The following is a 20,890-nucleotide window of genomic DNA, read 5'->3' as shown; positions in this document are numbered from 1 at the left end:
CAAATCCAGTGCATGCACTATAATGAGTGGGGCCAATGGTTCTTAGCACATAGCCTAACGGCCACAGCGAATTAACAAAAGGCCACTACTCAATCTCTGCAAGGAGTAAAGAGTCCGTTACAGACAGAGAGTCTTCATCCTAATGAAATCATTAGCTCTGAGTGGAAAAGGAGTTGAGATTCAAATTTTGAAACTGAACAGTCCCGGATGGCTCCTGGCATTGCAAGGTCTACTCTGCTAGTGAGAACAAAAATTTTCTCTTACTGTGTTCTATGTTTCAGATGAAAACTACATCACCCAAAAGAGTCTTGCCCAACGGAGCCTGTCTTACATTCTAGAAATTAATGTTGTGGGGGTGGGGATTTTTTGAGGGAGAGAAGGGGTCAACCCAGGTCATCACACACACACCCTGACTAGTGAGCGAGCTCTCTCTCTCTCATCAATAATATTCAAAGGGCACATAACGGACAGAGGCAGTTCGGAGAAAGAAAGGGAAAAACACACACTATTCTGAGCAACATCGAAACGTAGCACGTGAAGATAGTCTTACTAAAAACAAAACAGAAGATGAACGTAGGTATCGGATTCAGGGCGGGCACTCGGTGCCGGTACGAGAGGTATTGATGGGGGCCCCGGGGCAGCCGTGAGGCTGCCGTTAGAGCCGGTGTGTCTACGTCTGTGCCACGTTGCTCCCACCGTGCCCGCGAGGGGCCGTGGGGAATCGCGCTGAGGTCCGGGGAGCACAGCCATCCCCACAGGAGGTGCCGCGGCGGCCGTTTGCACGGCGTGACGGTGCGTTCTCCTCCGCGCCCTGGGCTGCGGGGCTGTGCAGCTGCCTGTCTCAGCCCAGCCCGGCTCCCCCAACCTCCATTCCAGCATCACGGTCCGGGCCTGGACTAGGGTGCCTGGTCAAGCAGAGGCCCTCCCTGCACATGAGCTGCACAGAAGCGACCCAGGGCGCTTGGGAGGGCCCTTCCGCATGGCACGCACATCAGGTAACGCTCTCTCTCCCCCTCAGCGAACAGGCAGGTCCGTGATCCCGGGGCTCCCTGTGCGCTGGGTACCCGGATAGTTTGATCCCAGCCGTCAGCACAGTGCCTGGGAATTCCTGGCTCCAGGAATATGCTGAATCTCTGGGATGTTCAGCGTGTTGAGACGTCACAGTTCGGTGTGCATATTCTTAGTAATATTGCTATAATCGGAACCCATTTGTGCCCATGTCAGGAACTGGGACAGTTATGATTGCAAAAAATACAAATAAATACATAAATAAATAAAACGGGGGTAATAAAGAGCCTGCTGAAAAGACAGATAATACGGTGTCCTCCAGCCATGTAACTCAACAAGAGGCGGCCAAGTGACAAGGATCAAGGTCAGATCCCAAGGGCAAGCGGTGGCACTCCCAGCTCCTGGGCTGCGTTCACGCAGAAACCGGCCGGTGCCAGCGGGGCCTCGTATCCGCCCCCCAGAGACGGCGACACCTGGCGTGAGCATCCATTTCTGCAGACGTCTGTAGAGGGGCCCCTCCGGGACCTCTGGGTTTTGAGACAATAAGTGTCTTTACTTGCTAGGATGCAGCTCATACTGCGCGCAGTGTTAACAGGATATGAGCAGCGCAGGTTGAATGGCAGGACTGGGCTGTTCCAAAAATCACATCTAACGATGACAAGCCCATCCGCACATCCTCAAAGATTTCTCACCGTCCACGGGTTACAAGTTCATTTCTTGGTCTGGCAAACGGGCTCAGCTCTCAAGGACATTTCCCGGGTATCCGTCTCCACGCCTGAGTATTCAGATGGCCCCACCCCCAGCCCCACCTCCCACCTTCCAGGAATCTTTAGACTTGGGGTTCCACCCCATCTTCAGGAGAAACTGGGGCACAGCTCCATTCCGTTGGTCAGATTTTCCTAATCCCTCAGGTCACTTCTTGCACAATGATCATTCATTAAAAGAAACAAAACTCACCCTAGCTGGTGTGGCTCAGTGGATTGAGCGCCGGCCTGCAGACTGAAAGGTTGCCGGTTCGATTCCCAGTCACGGCACATGCCTGGGTTGCGGGCCAGGTCCCCACCTGGCGGTGCACGAAAGGTGACCAATGAATGTTACTCTTGTACATCAATGTTTCTCTCCCTCTCCCTCCTTTCCCATGGCTCTAAAAACAAATAAAATCTTTTTTTAAAAAAAGAAAATAACTCTAATTGAGGAACAGCTATGTACCAGGCACTAGTTTTTTATTTTCTTAAAGGAAAGAAAAAAATGGGAGAAAGAACACTTTCATTCAAATTATTTAATATACAAAGACATTTTTATCAACATTTTACACACACAATAACATACAAGTGCGCTTTACCCGGGAACAGATAAGGATGGCAGATAAGCACAGGAAAAGATGTTCCGCACCTGTAGCCATTAGGGAAGAGCAAGTAAACATCACGATCAACTAGTGTTATGACGTAGGTAAATTTAAAAAAAAAAAACAAAAACCACCAGCACCTGTGCCGATGCGCACATGGAGCACCTGACCTGTTTGTTACATGCCACCAGCAGGACTGGAACACAGCACAGGGTTGCCAGGAACCAGCTGGACGGTTTTATATAAAGTCAAACACACACCACGCACACAGAGACCGGACGCCTAGATACACACACAAGCCAGAGGAAAGCGTGCGTGCCCACACGCACACGTGGCTGGAACCGCGCCTGGCGACGTCACTGGTCTCAGCAGGAAGTGGAAGGACCCCACTGTCCTGGGACTCCTGAGTAAATAAACAAGCTCTAGGAAGTCCGTGCCCACAAGGGAAAACCACTCAGCAAGAAGAAGAAAACACCGCTCATGCCTGCAACAACCTGAAGGAGCCCGGGAGGCCCTGTGCGCAGGGAAGGGAGCCAGACGCCAAAGCCTTGCTCTGTGTGGTTGGCTTTATAGGAGATTGTGGGAAAGGCAAGAGGACGGTCGGAAATCAGGGCCGCGGCTGCCAGAAGCTAGGCGAGGGGCGGGGGTGGCCACAAAGGGACGCGGAAGAACGTGGGGTACGGGGGATGGACGTGTCCTGTACCATCGTTGTGATGGTGACTGCATGCCTATAGGCACTGGTCCAGAATGTCCCCAAACTGCTCCATCAAACAGGTGCATTTTACTGGCTGTCAGTCAGACTTCGATAAGCTCAGTGCAGGAAGTGATCAGTCAATAGGAAGAAACGCAAGCCCCTGGTCAGAGGCCAGAAGGCACCCCCTTGGCAAGGCGGAACTTGCAGTTGCAAAATGTGTTTGTTTCTTGACAAATGACTCCTCCTGACGTCCACAGGTTGCATGTTTTCAGACACCTTTTAGGCTCTATCTGAATAGGCTGTGAGGGTCAGTGTGACGTGAACCGAACGCTGTAACCTCAGTGCTCGGCGACCTGCGCGTGGGTAAGACGAGATCGCGGCCTGCATCCCGGATGTTGTGGGGGGCGCGCCCCGCCTCCCTGGCTGACCTGTCGCCCTGTTTCTGATTTGGAAAATCAGCCACACAGTGCGGATGTCGGCAGCGCGACTGATCATGGCAGACAGCAACAATGATCAAGACTGGCAGACACTGGCCTTTATTTTTTATTCGGAAGACACGTCCTAATCTTTGTTCCTTCACGAGACCGACAGTCACACCCCCGCCCCACGCTGGAGATCCCGGCTCCGGCGGGCTTCCTCTCCCCGAGGTCGCCACAGTTTTTGGCCGGATGGCGTACATCACGTGGGACCCATCCGCTTACCCTCTTCGCCTGTTTCTCTGCATTTGGGGCAAGCTGCCTTTCTCCGTGCCGTTGTTATCCCAGGGCAGTTCCTCGAGAATATTTCAGAGACACTTCCTCGGGAAGGATATTTAGAGCAAATTCTCCAGGTTCTCTTTTTCGTGGATTTCCAAAATCCTCTGCAGGCAGGTGTGAGTCCCTGACGTCCTTAACCCCAGCTTTCAAGGCTGGGAGTTTTTCCCGTGTCCGTCCTTGTCCCGAATGAAGCGCCGGGGCACCTTATTCCCTTCCTTTTACTCTGGTGACCTTTACTGAAACTCAGGGACTGCCCCGCCGTCCCCTCCAGCCCAGGCTCTAGGGCCACTGCCCACAGTTAGACATTTCACGTTTTCTGTCCAGCTGCTAGGACGCCTCGCTGGAAGCTGAAACCTGCACCTGTACGGCAGGTTTCCCGACACATGAGCCAGATTCCTCTTTCTCGGGGGCCGTCCTGTGCACGGTAGACGATGGAGCAGCACCCCGGACGTGCACCCACTGGGTGCCCATTGCACACACACACACACACACACCCATTATACAACCAAAAATGTCTGCAGGCACTGCCCAGTGTCTCCTGCACGGGGCCAAGGAGGGGATGTGACTGCCCCCCAGCTGAGAACCACTGCCACCAAGTGGCCCACTCCACGTGTCAATAAAAGAAGACCCTCGGCCCTCACAGCTCCCAAAGCTTCCAAACCCACATCGTCACCCACGGGACGCTCTCAAACGCAGGCGCACGCGCGCAAGGACACCTAACACGGACCGCGCGCTCCCCCAGCCCCCAAGATGGTGAGCGTGCACATAGGACGGTCCAGCCCCGACAGCCAGCGGCAGGGAAGACGCACGTCAGGAACTCCAGGGCCGTGCTCAGCACGGGGCCGCGGGGCGGGCGCCTCTCCTCCTCTGCTCGTCCCCAGGAGAAGGGTTCTGCGTGACGGCGGAGGACCTCGTCACAGCTCGTGAACACCAGCTGCTGCTCGCGGTGTCTCCACCTCTACGTTCAGGCCGCCGAACAACTCCAGGTAGATGTTTTCAAGGTGACCCCACCCACCTCCCAGGTGGGCGTTGGAGTCCCACCGAAATGTATGTGAACAACTCATTTCAAGAGCACAGGATGTTCTGAATACGCCCCCAAGCTTGACACTGGCTAACGTCCTCCATCAAAATACGTAGAGATGCCTACAGCGCAAGGGACAGTCTCCCCGTCTCTGCGCCGGACTACAGGGGGTTCCACCGAAGTCAAAGCCGAACAGCTCTTGCGGGGTCTCAGGGCACTGCTCTCCTCTGTGGGACCTCCATGGACCCCTGCGGGCCCCTCTGCCCTCAGAAGTCCCCGTGGAAGGCCACCTGTCCACCTCTGAGGGGCGCCCCAAAGCCAGACATCTGTGGCGTTCTCACGCGACTGCACATAATACGCTTTTTCACACCCACACACCCATGACGTGTGGAGCCCTGCAGAACGGAAAAACAGCTACGTGCAGGGCCAGCAGATCGGAAGGTGAGGATGCCGTGAATCTCTGTTGGGACCCTTTCTGGGTCTGACCCCGAGGCCACCCTTCCTGCAGGGGACCCACACCGACAAGCAGAAACAGCTAGAAAGTTCTTGCCCCGGCAGCTCCCGAGAGAGGCCTGTTCGTGGCACCCTGTTCACACAGCCCGGGAAAGGGCGAGCCCGGCAAGCGCCTCCCACAAACAGGCGCCCACATCCGGTCCTTCTCCTCGGGAGGGGGCTTTCAGAGGACAGGTGGCACACCGGAGCCCTACCTGACGTCCCCGGGGGAGCATCCAGTAGCAGCGAGTGCTCCAAGAGGGTCAACACTGCCTGCTCTTTTTAAAACCCGAAACTGAAAATAATTCCAGACGCCGCAGCCACATGTGGCCAGCAGTGCTGGGTGAGTGACACACCTGGGACGGACACAGCCGCAAGCCGCCCCAGAAGGAAGGGGGTCTCTCACATTTGGGAACAGGGAATTCGCATCTGGAAAGAATTACCGGGACCGGGCTGGCGAGCGGAGGAGGGGCGGCGGGGAAGGAGGTGGCGGTGTGGGAGGCGGGCCAGGGCTCCCAGGGGCTGAGCCACGTGGTGTGGGCAGTGTCCCGTGTTGCCGGAGCACGCGCGTCATTTCACACCCTTTAGGGGCGGTGGCCGGCACGGTTCTCTCGGGTTTCTGTGTTCCTTGCTCCGGCGAGGTTCTCTTGGTTAACCTCTCCCACATCAGAGCGTCATGGGCCCTTGGCCCTCAACCCCTGGCATGTGCAAAAGCCTTCATTATCCATGGGCGACTTGCAGCTACCTGCAGGACTTCAGCTCTCCCGCTGGTGGGAAAACTCCAGCCCGACATCTGTTTCCCAGTAAGATCCTGTTTTGACACAGTTCGGTAAGTGCATTTGCACGGCCCCAAGGGTTGGGAGGTCAGGCCATAGGTCCCAGGTCACACAGAAAACCAGGCTCCCTTTTAATTACCCGGATTCCCCAGGGGCAGTTTCCAGAGTAAATGGGTTGCAGGACGCCTGAAAAGAAAGACGGAGGTCACGGCAAGGATACCCCAGTTCCGCAGCTCTGGTGTGGGGAGAACACACGTCTGAATGAAGCAGCCTGCCCGTGGCCGCCTCCGAGTTTAGACGTGGCTTCTCGGGGTGTGTCCGAAAGTCTGTAAAATCGGGCAGCTCATGGGACGGGACCCCACGCCAGCATGTCCTGCTTCGCTGCAGCCCCGAGATCGGCTTAGGAAAAAGGCAGGTGTCAGCAAACCCTCAGCCCTCGGCTGTGGTTTGAGGGCCCGCAGCAGCAGCCTCTCCAGGAGCTCATTAGAAATGCAGGATCTCCCCGGCCTCGGACCTACAGACCCACAAAACTTCACTTTCACAAGCTCCCGGGTGGGCCGCACGCAGGGATTAAACCAGAGGAAGGCAGGCTAAGGGTCTGCGGGCCAACTTTGCTGCCGGCGGGGGTTTGTGAATAACGTTTTACTGAGACACGGGCCAGGCCGCCCATGTCTCTCTGCTGGCTTTTCCCACCACCGTGGTGGAATGGAGACTCTGCAAGGATGGGCTCCCGGCGCGTCCCAGAAAACGCTCACGCGCCCCTGATCTCAGACCTGAGTCCATGGTGGGGGGTCGGGGAGGGGGGGACACCTAACCCTGATGGAACCACAGCAGGAAACGATCATGCGAAGCAGACAGGCTTCCTCATAACCGATGCATGGCGTGCCTTCGGGCATGAAAATCATCACAGACCCCGTCCGGGTTGTTTTTTCTGCCCTGAAGACCCCGCCAAGGAAACACAGTGTCTGTCCTTACGAGATTTACAGGGGGTGGAGGCGTCATGAGCGAGGACCCGACGTGGCCCCACCTGTCAAGTCCGTGAATGCACGAGGACGCCACCGCTTACCCGCAGTTCTGCTCACTGCGATGGAGCCCTGTGCTTGGGAGGCAGGAATGGGCTCAGCGTGCGGACTGCGGAACACGGCCCGGCCTGGGTGCCCCACGGCTCCCCTTCTCTCTCCCTGCCTGCACCCCCTCGCCATTCCCCTCCCTCCCCCTCCGCCCAGCGCTTGACTTGAAAGCCTACCACCTGCCTTTCCTGGATTGCGAGACCGCTAACCACCGACCGGCCACCTGTCGTTGGGGCAGAAGAGAGAAGACTTTTGAAATGAGGCGGAGGGACCTTGAGGACCCACCCCGCCGCCCTCTCAGAGAGGAAACCTGACCAACGGGAAACCCTGGGGTCCGGCTGGGAAGAAGAGCAGCAGCTGAGAGGGAGGGACCCCAAGGAGAAGACCCTGGCGGCCCTGGAGCCGACAGTCCCACGGCCTTGCAGGGGTCCCGCTACCGGAAGTCGCACCCCACACATGCCCCGGGGCCCGCTGCCACCCTGCGGCTGTGTCCTGGTCCCCGAGTGCTGACCCGCGTGCAGACCGCTGAGCCGCTAGCCAACGGTGCGCGCTGTGCCCTGCCGCACGGTTCTAGCGGTCCCCAAGGACGCACCGCATGGGGAAAACCAGCAGTGCGGAGGCCATTGAAAGGTCACACTTTCGGGGGCAGCAGCACCCCAGAGGTCGCACCGCAGCCCGGAGGAGCGGAGGGAGTGCTTGGGGGTGGCTCGTGAGTCATGATGCCTTGCTCCCAAAACAAGCTCTCACCCACTGGCCCTCACCGATGGCCCCGAACTAAAACATCAGCTCGGTCTCCCATCCAGTGGTCCCCAAAGTGTGGTTCCCAGGACCCCCTGGGGGCAGGTGGGAAATTGAGTGTGAGGCCCACCCGAGACCTGCTGAGTCAGAAAGGCCAGGAGAAGGCCCTACGATCTGTATGTAAGAAGCCTGCAGAGGGCCATGATACACGCTCGGGTTTGAGAAGCACGGATTCCACAACCCTTTAGGTAACCTAAGGTATATTCGATAGTGCGCTCGTCCCATGATTTTCTCTCCCTAAGATTTTGTTGGGGGGTCAGGGGAAGTTAGGGGGCATGGGGGACCCCATGTCAGCAAATGAAGGGCCCGATCCCTGGGCGTCCGTCCTCGCCGTCTCCCGTGGTTGGTATCTCTCGTCCACTTGGGCCTGCTTTCTAGCACACACTTCAGCCTCAAATGTGCGTTAGCGCGCCCGCTGGCAAACGTTTTCATCCTTTAGCAGCCGGCCCGTAATTGGTTTTTATCTGGTTTTTATCACTAGAAGACGCACCTGTCGGCGGAGGAAGAGAAGGCGAAACCCCTCCAGGGAGGCCCAGGGCGGACGCAAGAGGCTGGAGAGCACCGGGGTGCTGCCCCCCGCCCCCCCCCCACGTCGCTGCCCACAGCAGGGCCAGCTCAGACACCGCGCCGGGCACTCGTCCGCTCCCTGGAAGCCCAAGAAGTCAGAGTCTGGAAGGGTGGGGGGCGGGCCAGAGGCAGAAGCTTTGCAGGCTGCAGGTGGTCACTGCTTTTCGGACCCTGGCACTGCGAAGCTCGGCACAGTTCTACACACCACGGGCCGTGGCCAGCTGAGGCTGCGGACGCAGAGCAAATCCTACACGTCACACTCGGACGGCACACGTTCCCATGAGCCGGTAAGGAGCCACAGAGCCTGTCTGTCGGAGAGCTGGCGGGAGAAGGGTCGGGAAGGGAAAGCAGAGAACACACCTGTCGCTCTGGGGGCGCGTACACAGCTCGCCCCGACTCTGGGACGCAAGTTCAGGAGACAAAGGCCTCCTCCCTAGCGCCGGTCATCACAACAACGCGGGCTTCCCTTGTGCGCACGCTGGAGACACCGTGATTCAGCCGTGCGTGTGCTTTCCGTGAGCTCAAAACCGTCCGCGGTTCCGTCTGCCGCTGCCTCCTTCTTGCACACCAGACACGTGAGAGCACATCTCATTTCGGGGATGTTTTGTCTGGAGGCGTCTCAGCAGCTTCATAATGAGGCAGAGGAAGAGGCGAGGAGGCAATTTCACAGACTCGCGTTCAAAAGCTTGGAGCTCGTTACCTGTAACTGTGGAAACAAGGCAGAGATGGATACCCGCCCCCCACCCCACCCCCGGTTGTGTTCACACAGGCAGGGAGCTGAGAGCGCTGTCGGTTAGCCAGGCAGCCAAGAGCCACGCACGGCCCCGCCGGGAACGCCCGGGAACGCCAAGACCTGTGAACGCGGAGCCGAGGAAGTGAACACGTGAAATGGCCATTCAGTGTCACTGCCAAATGCGATGGCCACACTCCCGGTGCCGGCAGTTGTGACCACAGCAAAGAATCAGACACGGGCTGTTTCTCCACAGGTGCACCTTGCCCTGCCAAGAGGCAAAAAACCCACAAGGAACAAAAACAAGGACCCATGAGCCTATACACCACCCCTCCCCCAATGACCATACACCACCCCTCCCCCAGTGACCATACATGGATCCACTCAATGGTCCTACCCCGCATTTTCTGACTCAGGGGCCCTTTTCCAGACCAAAATAAAGTGTCTAAGTGTCTCTTCAATTTGCATCAAATCCACACATTTATTCCTAGACTCCACTTCCTCATTTACTCGTACCTACAGGTAACATAATGAGATGGAGCAATACTACAGCTAATAAAAGCTCTGAACAGCTTTTTACAGCTGCATAAAGTTTTATAATTCATCATATTTTTTCTTGTCTGCCAACACCCCATAGAGTCACAAAACATTTTTTTTCTTGTCCTTATGATGAGAGTTTTTAGGTTCTACGCTCCTGGTAACTTTCAAATATACCACGCGGCAGTGTTAGCTCTGGTCACTGTGTTATATACGATACCCCCAGGGCTTATTGATCTTATAACGGGACATCTGTACCATTTTACCAGCTTTCCCCACGTCCCCCAGCCTCTGGCAACCACAAATCTGATCTCTTTTCTGATGAGTTTGCTTTTTTTTTTAGATCACACGCATCACAAAGACCGTATGATATTTATCTTCCTTTGTCTGACTGATCTCCCTTAGCTTCCTATCTCCCAGGTCCATCCATGTTGTCACCAAAGGCAGGACCTCCTTCTTTTTTATTGGCTGAATTACATGCCATGGTCTATAAGGACCACCCCTTCCTGGCCCATGCATCGGACGGTGGACACTTAGGCTTCCGTGCACCGGCTACTGCAACCCGTCTTGCCATGCACATGGAAGTGCAGAGCTGTCTTCCACACAGTGATCTTGTTTCCTTCAGATACACAGAACCGCTGGATCCTGCAGTAGCTCCCATTAATAATCTTTCAGGAAATGTCCACCCTCTTTTCCAGCACAGTGGCACCCATTATGTTTTTCACCGCCGTTCACCCATGGCCCGCCCAGGCAGCCATCCTGCTGTGGCTGGCGGCCTCCTGGGCGTGCTCCTGCAGCCCACGCTAGCCCTCCTCAGGCTACCGCTGCGCACCGCCGCCTGGCAGGCAGCTCAGCCTCCCACGCTGCGCTGGGGACACGGCTGTGCTCTGGGCAACTTCTGTCGTCATCCGTCAGTGCCGACCAGGGGAAGAAACTACCTGTTTTTCATAAATTTAAGTCATTTTTGTTCTCCCGACTGTGACCTGCATGTAGCCTACCAACTATCATAATATTTCACTCCTTCAAGTTTCCATAACGCCAGACGTCAACCGGATGTTGGGTAACATAATCAATAAGTAATCTCTTCAAAGCTTCGAGGTTTTTCTTTGTTTATCAGACGCAAGCAGTCCCTACGCTGCCACTGCCACGACCACGCACACGCGCAAGCCGCGGGCCAGGTCCCGTGACGTAAACAGACAGGCTCAGCTGCGACGTGGTGACTCCTTCCACGGGAAGCGGGAGGACGCAGGCGACCTTCGCCGCCCAGATCCAGAGACGGGAGGCCATACAATCTGTCACCAAATGGCCTTCAGCTAAAACAAACACCCAACGCTTCGGGATGCAGCCAAGATCCTGATCCCAAGAAACGGCTAACCGCAGGGGAATGGCACGGGTGGTCGCCATGGTGACCACAGTTTGCCTTTCCATGATCTAGACGCCAGGTGACGCGTAAGAGACATGACATGAGGAGGCTGCTAAGATAACAAACAGTGGGTGTGTGTGCTCTTCCCAGCCTCTCTGACCTTCTGAAATGGAAACCAACCCTTTCAGACCCCCCGGAAACATTCAAGGCCGCCCTCGGCTCTCTTGACATCTGCTACCAATTGGATGTCTTTCCCGCCCCACAGCAGAGCGAACCACATTCGAATACAGCGATCAGTGGAAGCACCTCGACGGATTTCCGACGAAAGCAAGTGTGAAATAATCTCGCCTGCTCTGTACGGCAAACGTCTCTTCGGAAGTACGTCAGCAATAGAGGAGCTCGGGCCACTGAACAGGTGTGAACACGGGGCGCGGAGAGGGCGCCTGGGCCAGTATTATCAGAGGAAGCTGGCTTTTGTTTTCCCGTCTCGGCTGGGCGCTAGCAGTTCTGGAAACAAAGTTCTCCCACAGCAGCGTGGCCTTCAAACGCGTTAGGGAGCGGAATGACTGTGTCATCACCGAATCCACTGCACCGTGGAAGAGCCTAGTCAGAGGAGTCACGGAATGCCCGCCACAGGGCGTCATTTTGGGGTCCCCACACAGGGGCCCTTCACGGTCCCCCAAGGCCGAGGAGAGCGAGAGAGCGCAGGGGTCCTGCCTCCCACGCTCCCGGTGGGTTCCGAGCCCAGGCTCACGCCGTCGGCCTCCGCAGGGGAGGGGCGTGCCGCGTCAGGGTAGGTGACCTACGCCGGGAAGGACCGGGAGATCTGGAGCGGGCACCAGCCTTGAAAGAGCAGTCTCTGCCGCCGGATCTTCTGCGGATGGCAAAGGGACGCCGTCACCATCCTCTGCCACACGTCTCCACTCTCGCACGAGGACGCCAGTCCCAGGTCGGGACTGTATTGCGGGAGGAGAGGAGGTCGCCTCAGAATCTGCAGACGGTGCAGACCCACCCTGGAGCCAAGCTGCCCAGACCTCGGCACCAGCGTGCGTCAGCGAGCCCTGGCAGCCCGCCCCCCCAGAGCCAGCAGGTCCCCGGCAGGGCCCAAGAGTGCATGTTTCTATCAAACGCCCCATTTTCCCATCTTCCCAGAACCATCTGAGGTTTAATGAACGAAGCCAAGGGTAAGGCTGGAGAGGCTCCTTGCCAGCTCACCTTAGACATGGTCTCTGGATTCGCGCTCACGGGTGTTTTGTGGGCACGCACTTTCTTTAATAAAGTAGCACCCCCTTATCTGCTGGGGATACGTTCCAAAGCCCCCAGTAGATGCCTGAAACCTCCAACAGCACCAAGCCCTACAGACACTATGTTTTTTTCTCTCCATACATAGCATAATAAAGTTTTACTTATAAATGAAGTACAGTAAGAGATTAACAAGAATAATCATGAAATAGAGCGATGTATTGTCACCAGAATCAGGGGTATAGTCTCTCACTGTCTCAAAGCCTCTTACTGGACTGCATCCAGCCTTCTGATGACGTGAGGGGATACCATGCCTGCTCGGAACAGTGCACAACTTAACACGTAGGAGCTGTTTACTTCTGGAACTTCCCACGTAACATTTTCAGACCTCGGTTAACTGCGGGGAACTGCGCGTGCAGAACATGACGCCTCGGCTACGGGGCACTCCTGAACCCGTCCGACTGGGGCACATCCCAGATTCGGGTGGGAGGCCCAGGGCGCATTAGGGTCCAGCTGCCGTCCTGTGTCTGCGCGGCGTGAGGGAGGGGTCCTCACTTTGCTGGGGACCTCGCTGGCGGTGAGGCTGAGAGTGCAAGCCGGGCACCGGAGGAAGGCCCGCCTGCAGAGCGCTCCCACGGCACGGCCGGGCCCCCCCTTCCACGGCACTGATCTCCTCAAAACACCCGCGTGCAGCTCCAGCACGGCCAGACACGCACGCTTCCAGCCCCCATGGCCACAATGACACTCAGTGACTCTCAGGGTTAAGAAGCAGACAATACGGAGTTGGAAACAATCCAAGAATATACGAGCAGCTAAGGGGGGGCATGGGATGTCTACAGGAAAACGTGGTTATGTTAGGGAAGTGACTCGGCACCCCATTCCCATCCGACTGTGTGCGGGCTGCCTAGGAGCAGACAGAATTTCATATCCATGTTATATTTCTTAATGGAGGGAGGAAGGGGAGGTGGGGGTGAGGAGCGTAAGACAGGTGGAGGGGAGAGAAGAGAGCGGAAAGGAAAAGGGAATAAGAAGGGAAGAGACGCAGAGGAAAGAAAAGCCCTGGAGAAGAAAACAGAAGCCTCCAAGCGCCAGCTGGTGTTCGTGTCGTTCGGCATGGACGGCCCGTGGTGGCGGCACGGCTGCCGGGCCCGGAGCACGGAACTGCGCTGTCCCCGCCCCTCAGACACAACTGAAAGCCCCGGCGGGCCCTGGAGACGGCAACGCTGGGCTGCCACCTCGGCCCCTCCCCAGATCCCAGGACAGGGTTTCTTCCCTGAGCCTTCCACCTGGTCTCCAGGCAACCGACGCCCTGAGCAGGGACCGCTGCTCCCCGGACCGGAGCGCAGCTGCCCTCCCCTCCCTCTGCATCCCTGCCTGCTAGGACTCCGTGGAAACAGCCTGTCTCTCCCCTCATCAGTATGCACCCCCTGACCTAGGAAGCCCATGAGGCTGCCGTCTAGAACGAGGGCCTCAAATTCATTCCTGGTTGCGTACAAACAGCAGAGTGAGCAGCCCTGGAGGGAAAACAAACAAGAACGGTGTCCTGGAGAGGTTACCACAGGTCATGTACAGTGACTAAGTGCCAGCATGCAGATGTAAGTGCACACACGTGTTCGTGCATGTGTGTGCACACATGCACGCCTGCACACCACACGCACATGCCGTGCACGCGTGCATGCAGGTGTATGTATATACACAAACACAAGCAGGCACACAGCACCACGTGTACCCAGAAATATCTGCGCGCGTGCATGCACACACGTGTGTGCGTATACATATTCATGCATGCACACGTGCATGCTGCATACACATCCATGCAGGCGCAGTGTTAAACTGAAGACAAGAGGAGCCGTTACACCAAGGCAGCGGTCACGCCATGCAGGCTCGTAAATGCCGCGAGGTTACGGAATTAGAAAGCTAAGGACACCCACTCACAAGCAGCCAAGGGGGCTTGAAGCTACAGGCAGTCGGTTTTCCCCGCTCCGCTTCCGTCCTTTCTGTACAAACGCCAGCCCGATTCGAATCGGTGTTTGCTCAAATAAACTCAACAACATTAGCCTGCCTCGGTTTACCTTTTAGCCACACACACGCACGTACTCACACGGGGCTATGCATGTACACACCCCCACACCTACGAAAGCAGCCAACTCTCTGAGGCATGAATGAGCTGCGGGCATCGTCACGGGTGTCTTTCAAACAGTGAGCCTGGGTAACAACATTCTAAAGACTGAGACTTTGCACTCGGGACACCTGTAACAGCTCATCAGACCTCCTGCAAGGCGGCTGGTCCCATGTCCTCTCATCCCAAGGACGGCCTGACTGTCTCAGCCTCCCGTGCAGCAGAAGGTCGCTCTCCACAACCGGAGACCCAGCGGCCACGGCGCCTGCCATGTTGACCTCCCGCTAACGTGCACATCGACCCAAATCGCGTGGATTCCCAGGTGTGCTGCTGGACAAAAAGGACCAGTCCTGTTCTGCTCGAGCTGAAGCTAGGAAACAACCCAGAAACACAACCAAATAACAAGATCGGCTTGCAGAGCAGTAGAGAGAGGGTCCTCCACTTCCCCTCCTCTGCCACACCAGGCAAGAGCCCAGGGGGAGCTAACACTATTATTACCCTATTCCCAGTCTGCAGACCCGCATGGGCCCCACGAGGTGTGAGCAATGAAGAACAACCCATTAAATGTTTTCAGGACCCCTGACCAGATCAAACTCTCAAGCAGATTGCCTTTCTCCTGTCCACAGAAGCCTTGACTCTTATGTAAATGGACGCTCCCAAAGGCCACTGGGCTTTCCGAGAAAAAGCACTGCAGACCTGCCTGCGGTCTCCCGGCTGTCTGGGAGCTTGACAAACACCTTGAACATCCTTATTAAAACACAGGCTGATCTGCGGGGTCCACACAGGAGATGAGCAGCAAGACGGGGTCCCCCGGGGGCAGCTAAGCCGGGGCTTCAGCGGGGCTTCCGCACCTGGTCTCCATCAGACCCCTGTAGGTAATCGGGACACATTAGCCCCTAAATGAAGCCTACTTTTCAGAGTCAAAAGTGGAAAGTGGAAAGATTTTCCTTGTGTTCATGAGTATGCTTTAGACCCAGTGGGCCAACCAGGAGAGATTGATACCCGCCCAGCCCTGATGGCTGACGTCCATCATTCTACAGCATGTCCAGCCCATTGAAACACTGTTTGTATTTCACATCTTCAAAAGTTAGTAAGATGAACATGAGACGGGTTTGTTAGGGGTTAATATTAAATTTTTATGCTGTCATCAACAGAAAGAAAAAGGCAATGAATGTACGTGCAGCATCTTCAAAACTGTGTGTGTGCACACACGTGCGTCAAAGTCTTCTGGGCTACACGCTTCCTACTCTTTTTCAGGGATGACAGGAAAGGTTATATTTCGCTTCAGCCTTGTATACCCCAGGAACAATTCATTATGCTTTAACAGTAATAGAAAATCACAGGGAAAAGATATTCTGTGCTACCTGCACGAGGGAAAACATGAGAGTAACGCTGGAGTATTACGTGAGCCAGATTTTGTTCTCATCACATTAAATAAACATGCTCGCTAACCCGTTGTGACTGGATTCGCTTACGTATCAGCTGAGATTCACGGGGCTCAGTTTCTCTTTGCATTGCCACGTGGGCTGTTTGACCTGCCCCTTAGAACCACGTTTGTGTTCCGTAGCGCAATTATCGAATGCAGTTTAATTGTGCATCATAATCAGAGCAAACACCGAACAGAACGGAGGAGGCGCCAGTGACCAATCTCGTCCAACGGTCGCAGGAAACCTCTTCTAGCTCCCACCTTGCGGGACCACACGGGTGCAGAAATGAGCGACGTGCCCTGGATCCACCGCGCCAGGTCACGCGCGTACAGCCCCAGCCCACCTCTCCCGTACATACGACCTGCGAACCCGTCACTGTCTGCGGACGGAAGCGTACAGCTTCCCACCTGACGCACGCATGTCTCCGCTTGGCACCTGGGCAGGGCTCTGCTGTTATGTCTGCACACGTGTTCAGGAAAGAAACCTCCGACAGGTGCCCAGCAAGAAGGAGGCATGTTCCAGCGGCCTCCTGGCTGCCCCAGCACAGCAGCCACTGCCCCCACCGGGGTCTCAGGGAAGCTCAGCGGGAAATGTTTGTCTCCTGGACAGTCTCGATTTTTTAAATGTAATTACATTTTTATATCAATGACTTTTTAAAATATTATTATACTTTTTTTTTAAATCTCACACCATTTCTGGTTTTTGGGGTTTTTTTTTGCAAATTAATAGTGAAAGTACTCAAGTACTGATAAGCATTAAAATACTTAATAAGTACGTTTCAAGTGTGGAAAATTACTCAGTCACACACCACAAATGGGAAGTATATGGGCACCATATTTGGTAGCACAGATGTTATTATAATGGGTTGCCCAAAAAGTCTGTTCTGTTTTTTCCGTAAACACACTTTTCATTTTCACCAATCACTTGATTGATTGGGATGTTTTGAGTATGTCAGCTCTCCCCTGCTATTGGCTTCTAGTGGGCAGAGGCCAGGGGGCTGCTAAACACCTTCCAATGCATGAGACAGCCCCACAGCAGAGAATTATTTGGCCAAAATGTCAACAGTACCAACAAATTTCACAAACCACTTCTGAGACGTTCAATCAGTCACAGCACCTCCTCTGTACACTGCACATGCCTTTTTTTAGTTTCAGCTGCGTTTTTGCCTTTCTTGAAATAATAAAGCGTAACACCCTGAAAATGTTGTGCATTTTCTTCCATCTTCAATGTTAAAATGGTTGCCCCCAAAGGCACCAATTCTGACAAGTGTCAGTGACACCCAGGTCCCTGCTGGGAGCCCCACCTCGATCACACGTTCCAATGACTTCCAAGACCACGTCTATGCAGGTGACGCCCAGGTGAGTCTTCCCCAACACTTCCCGACTCCGTGTCTATACTATGAGCCAAGAAGCCGCTGCAACTCACCGCGCAGGCTTCCTGTTGACTCCGACTCGGGAGCTGTGCCCGCAACTCGGTGTCGGCAGGTTTTCTCCACGTCCCAGATTCGCTGGCGAGGTCCCCTGTAGGTGGCTGTTTTCTTGGTAGCGCCGTCTGTCTTCTGGGAAGAGACCATTCAGAACTGAGCTGCCACCATGTTCCTGTAGGAATCAGAAACCAGTTTACTGGACTTTAAAAAATTATTTACAATTTATTCGCGCTTTCTTACACTTCTCTCTGTGGAACACGTATTACTAAGACACGGGACCTCCGAGAGTGGCCCTCTGATTGCCATCTACTTTCCCTCCCTCTATCCCTTCCTTGTCTTTCTGTCTCTGCTTTCTGTAGATTTCCTTCCTCTCACTCTGTCCGCACTCACCCATATCCCCTCGGCACGTATGTTTTCCTGCCTGCCAGGCTGTTTTTCAACAGCTGACACCCACAACTGTTGGCTTGGGGACTTTCTATGGCGACCAGATTCCACTGTACTCTTGTGAACAGCAAGCCGTAAACGCCAAGGAATTATTCTGTCTCAGGAGCAGCCTTCCATGAATGACCGATCGGCTTTTTTCTCTCAGCATGATTCTTTGGAGATACATCCAAGTGGTTGCATTACCAATGGCATGTTCCTTTTTACCGCCTTAGTAATATTCCATGGCATGGATATACCACAGTTGGCTTAACCAGTTACGTGCTGTAGGACAGTGAGACTTGTTCCGCATGTGGGGTTAAGACAAACAAAGCTGCTATGAACATTCATACACGAATCTTTGTGGGCACGTGAATCGCATTTCATTTCTCGGAGACAAAAGCCCAAGAGGGCAATTGCTGGGTGCTGCGATATTTGCCTGTTTGCTGAAGTTTCTGAAGTATCATCAACGCTGAGGCACAGGGATGTGGACTTCAGAGCAATGGAAAGTGTTCACCAACTTCAGGGCAGATAGAATGAGGTCAGAGGATGGCTCTAGGAAAAGGATTAATGTCATGCACTATGGAGACTAAATTGGACAGGAAGACTCTGGGCCCTGGGTGTCATCCGGACTGGGGAGACAAAGAGCGTGACCCAGAAGGGAGTCTGTGGGTGTAGGCAGGAGAAAGGGACCCAAGGGGCAAAGTTCTCTGGAATTTTTTGACCGAGTTAATTTCTCAGCTGAAAACCGATAGCCTTGTAATATAGGACCCTCTGGACTCCTTCAACCCCCAGGAGGGTATTTGAGGAGAAATGTAAACAGAACAAAGCAGAAAAGAATCGCGTTGTGCTTAAATTTATTTTTAATGAACGTGTCCATTAAACATGAGTCCTATAAACAAAGCTATGGCTGAAATGATAGCCAAGAGAAACATCTCCGCTCTGGTTTTTTCCTGTCTGCAGCCTCCCAGAACTGCTTTTAATAAAATAAAACTGGACATGCTTCTGTGGGTAAATGATGATTTCCCCCTAATATATTCTAATGCAAGCTATTTTTGGAGAGCCCTGTTGGAAAATTGCTCCCATAGCTATAAAAAGCTTGTGTATTCTCAGAAATAAAAGATGAGGAACAAGAAGCAAATGATACTTTTTAAAAAACGCTGCCCCCTGTCTGGTTAGAGCTTGAGCCAAGAACCCGATGTCCTGAGAAAACCATTCCCTCCAACGGTTTTAGAAAAGGAAGAACCCAGATAAGAAAAAGCGTCTACCAAATGGAGCCAGGACAAGAATCCATCCCAAGAAAAATCTCATTAAAAATAGATATTATCTGACTTGCACATCTTATTTTTGGCTACCTAAAAGACAAATTATAATGAAATTTTTTTTAAAGAACTGTCCCAACTTTACCACCTCTTTCTCTGTAGCTTCTTATTACATTCATAAAGTGGGGCACGGTGGTGTGGTGTTTTGTTTTGGGTAAACTTGTTTCTCAGGAACAAAAACCACCATCCCATTTTTCAAACTCGGCTGCTCGGGAAAGCCAGTTTCAGTCAAGAAAAATCAAGCAAAATCAACAAGGAAACAGAAAGCCTGCCAAGACCCACTGGCAGAGAGTTTTGTTAGGCTGGAGGGTTCGTACCAATCCTGCGAGTGGATAAACAACGAGCAATAGCCCCAGCCTGGGAGACTACGGAGCCCGGAATCCGGGTGTCGGTTCCTGCACATCAGCCTTCTTCCCTAAGACCCTCTTTCTCCAGCCTGTTCCTGTGTTCTGTCTACACAAGGAACCCGGGCTTCCTGTTCCAACGATGACCTGAGGCGTCAGGCATCCCCCAAATTCGGAAGCCACGGCTCACGCGGACGCATTAGGGGCACCTCCTAATACTCTGGCGCAGGCAGTTTGCCTTTTTTCCTACCTTGTTTAACATCAACAATCTCCTTCCAAGGCTGCCAACGCAGAGAGATTGTAGGGACTCGGGAACACATCAGAGTCCTTTAGCCTGTAAACCTCACATTTCCCAGAGTCTTTTCCACGTGGGCACGCTCAGTGTGGAGCCGTAGCAGAGACTAATGTATTCCACAGCTCACGACCTGTTTACCTGAATTAGCATTATAGGGTGTCCAAGTCCTTTGGCTCGCAGGCCGGCGCTCAATCCACGGAGCCACACCAGTCAGAGTAATAAGTTTTTTTTTTTTTTTAATGCCCACTGATAGGACAGCTGTCACAATACAATCTGACAAAATTCTTTCAAATGAAGTTAAAGACAACTAAGCGCTACTGGAGCCATCGTACGGAAAAAAACAAACTTTTTGCCCAACCCAGTATACACAAACCAAACACAAATTATGCAGAAAAAGACTCAACTTCAAAATTTTTTCCAAGGTAACACCCTCTAGTTATTCAGCGGGTCCAATTGAATAGTCTCTTTCTTGATAGTCTTTAAAGTATGAGAAATTGAACATAGATATTTTCTGTATCAATTAATAATTATTCTTCTTAGGACCACTGAACGTCTTCCTACAAAGCTCCTTTCTCTGATCACATTCTGATAAGGGGAGCAGAGATGATCCCTACACCTCTCCAAGTTTTTCTGCAATTGTCTCGATTTGGTTGTCAGCAGCCCGTATGAATTATGAAATTCTACATATAACTTAATTGACGAAAAAAAATCAAACTGAGACTATGTACAGCATACTTAATTTTGTCTACAGAAGAAAGCATAATAACTTAATTGAGTTGAAGGGGAAAAATGAGATAAATTTTTAAATGGCCTATCAAATATTTAGATGGGAGAAGAGTTAAGCTCCTGTCCTTTCTTTAGTCTAAGCATGTAACGGACTGAATATTAAAAGCTACATTATAAACAAGAATATACTGAATACGCTGAACCCTGTGAATTGTTAAGGAACAAAGTATCTCTCTGTATACAAAGAGAGTCCTATGAGCTAGACCAGCTGTCACTGGCTACATGTATGCAGTCTTGCTACATCTATGACAAGCGGAAATTCTTATCATGTTAGCCGACCCCTCTTCAGCTACATGTATCAAATTATAGTCATGGACTCCAACATAGAAGAGCTCACAGATAAGTGGAATCAT

The 20,890-nt window shown here is 53.5% G+C and overlaps 1 long non-coding RNA gene across 1 annotated transcript in view; it reads right to left on the bottom strand.

Annotated features, from left to right (window-relative positions):
- Window positions 1-20,890, bottom strand: part of LOC149991900 (uncharacterized) — a 91,825-nt gene that overhangs the window by 45,204 nt on the left and 25,731 nt on the right. The window contains exon 2 of the long non-coding RNA XR_016508609.1: window positions 17,370-17,542. This is a non-coding gene — a long non-coding RNA (uncharacterized LOC149991900). The remainder of the gene's footprint in view (window positions 1-17,369; window positions 17,543-20,890) is intronic.

This window comes from Furipterus horrens, unplaced genomic scaffold, assembly GCF_987537825.1.
Source record: "Furipterus horrens unplaced genomic scaffold, mFurHor1.1.pri manual_scaffold_17, whole genome shotgun sequence".
NCBI classification, from domain to species: Eukaryota; Metazoa; Chordata; class Mammalia; order Chiroptera; family Furipteridae; genus Furipterus; species Furipterus horrens.
This window is presented reverse-complemented; position numbering and strand designations above follow the sequence as displayed.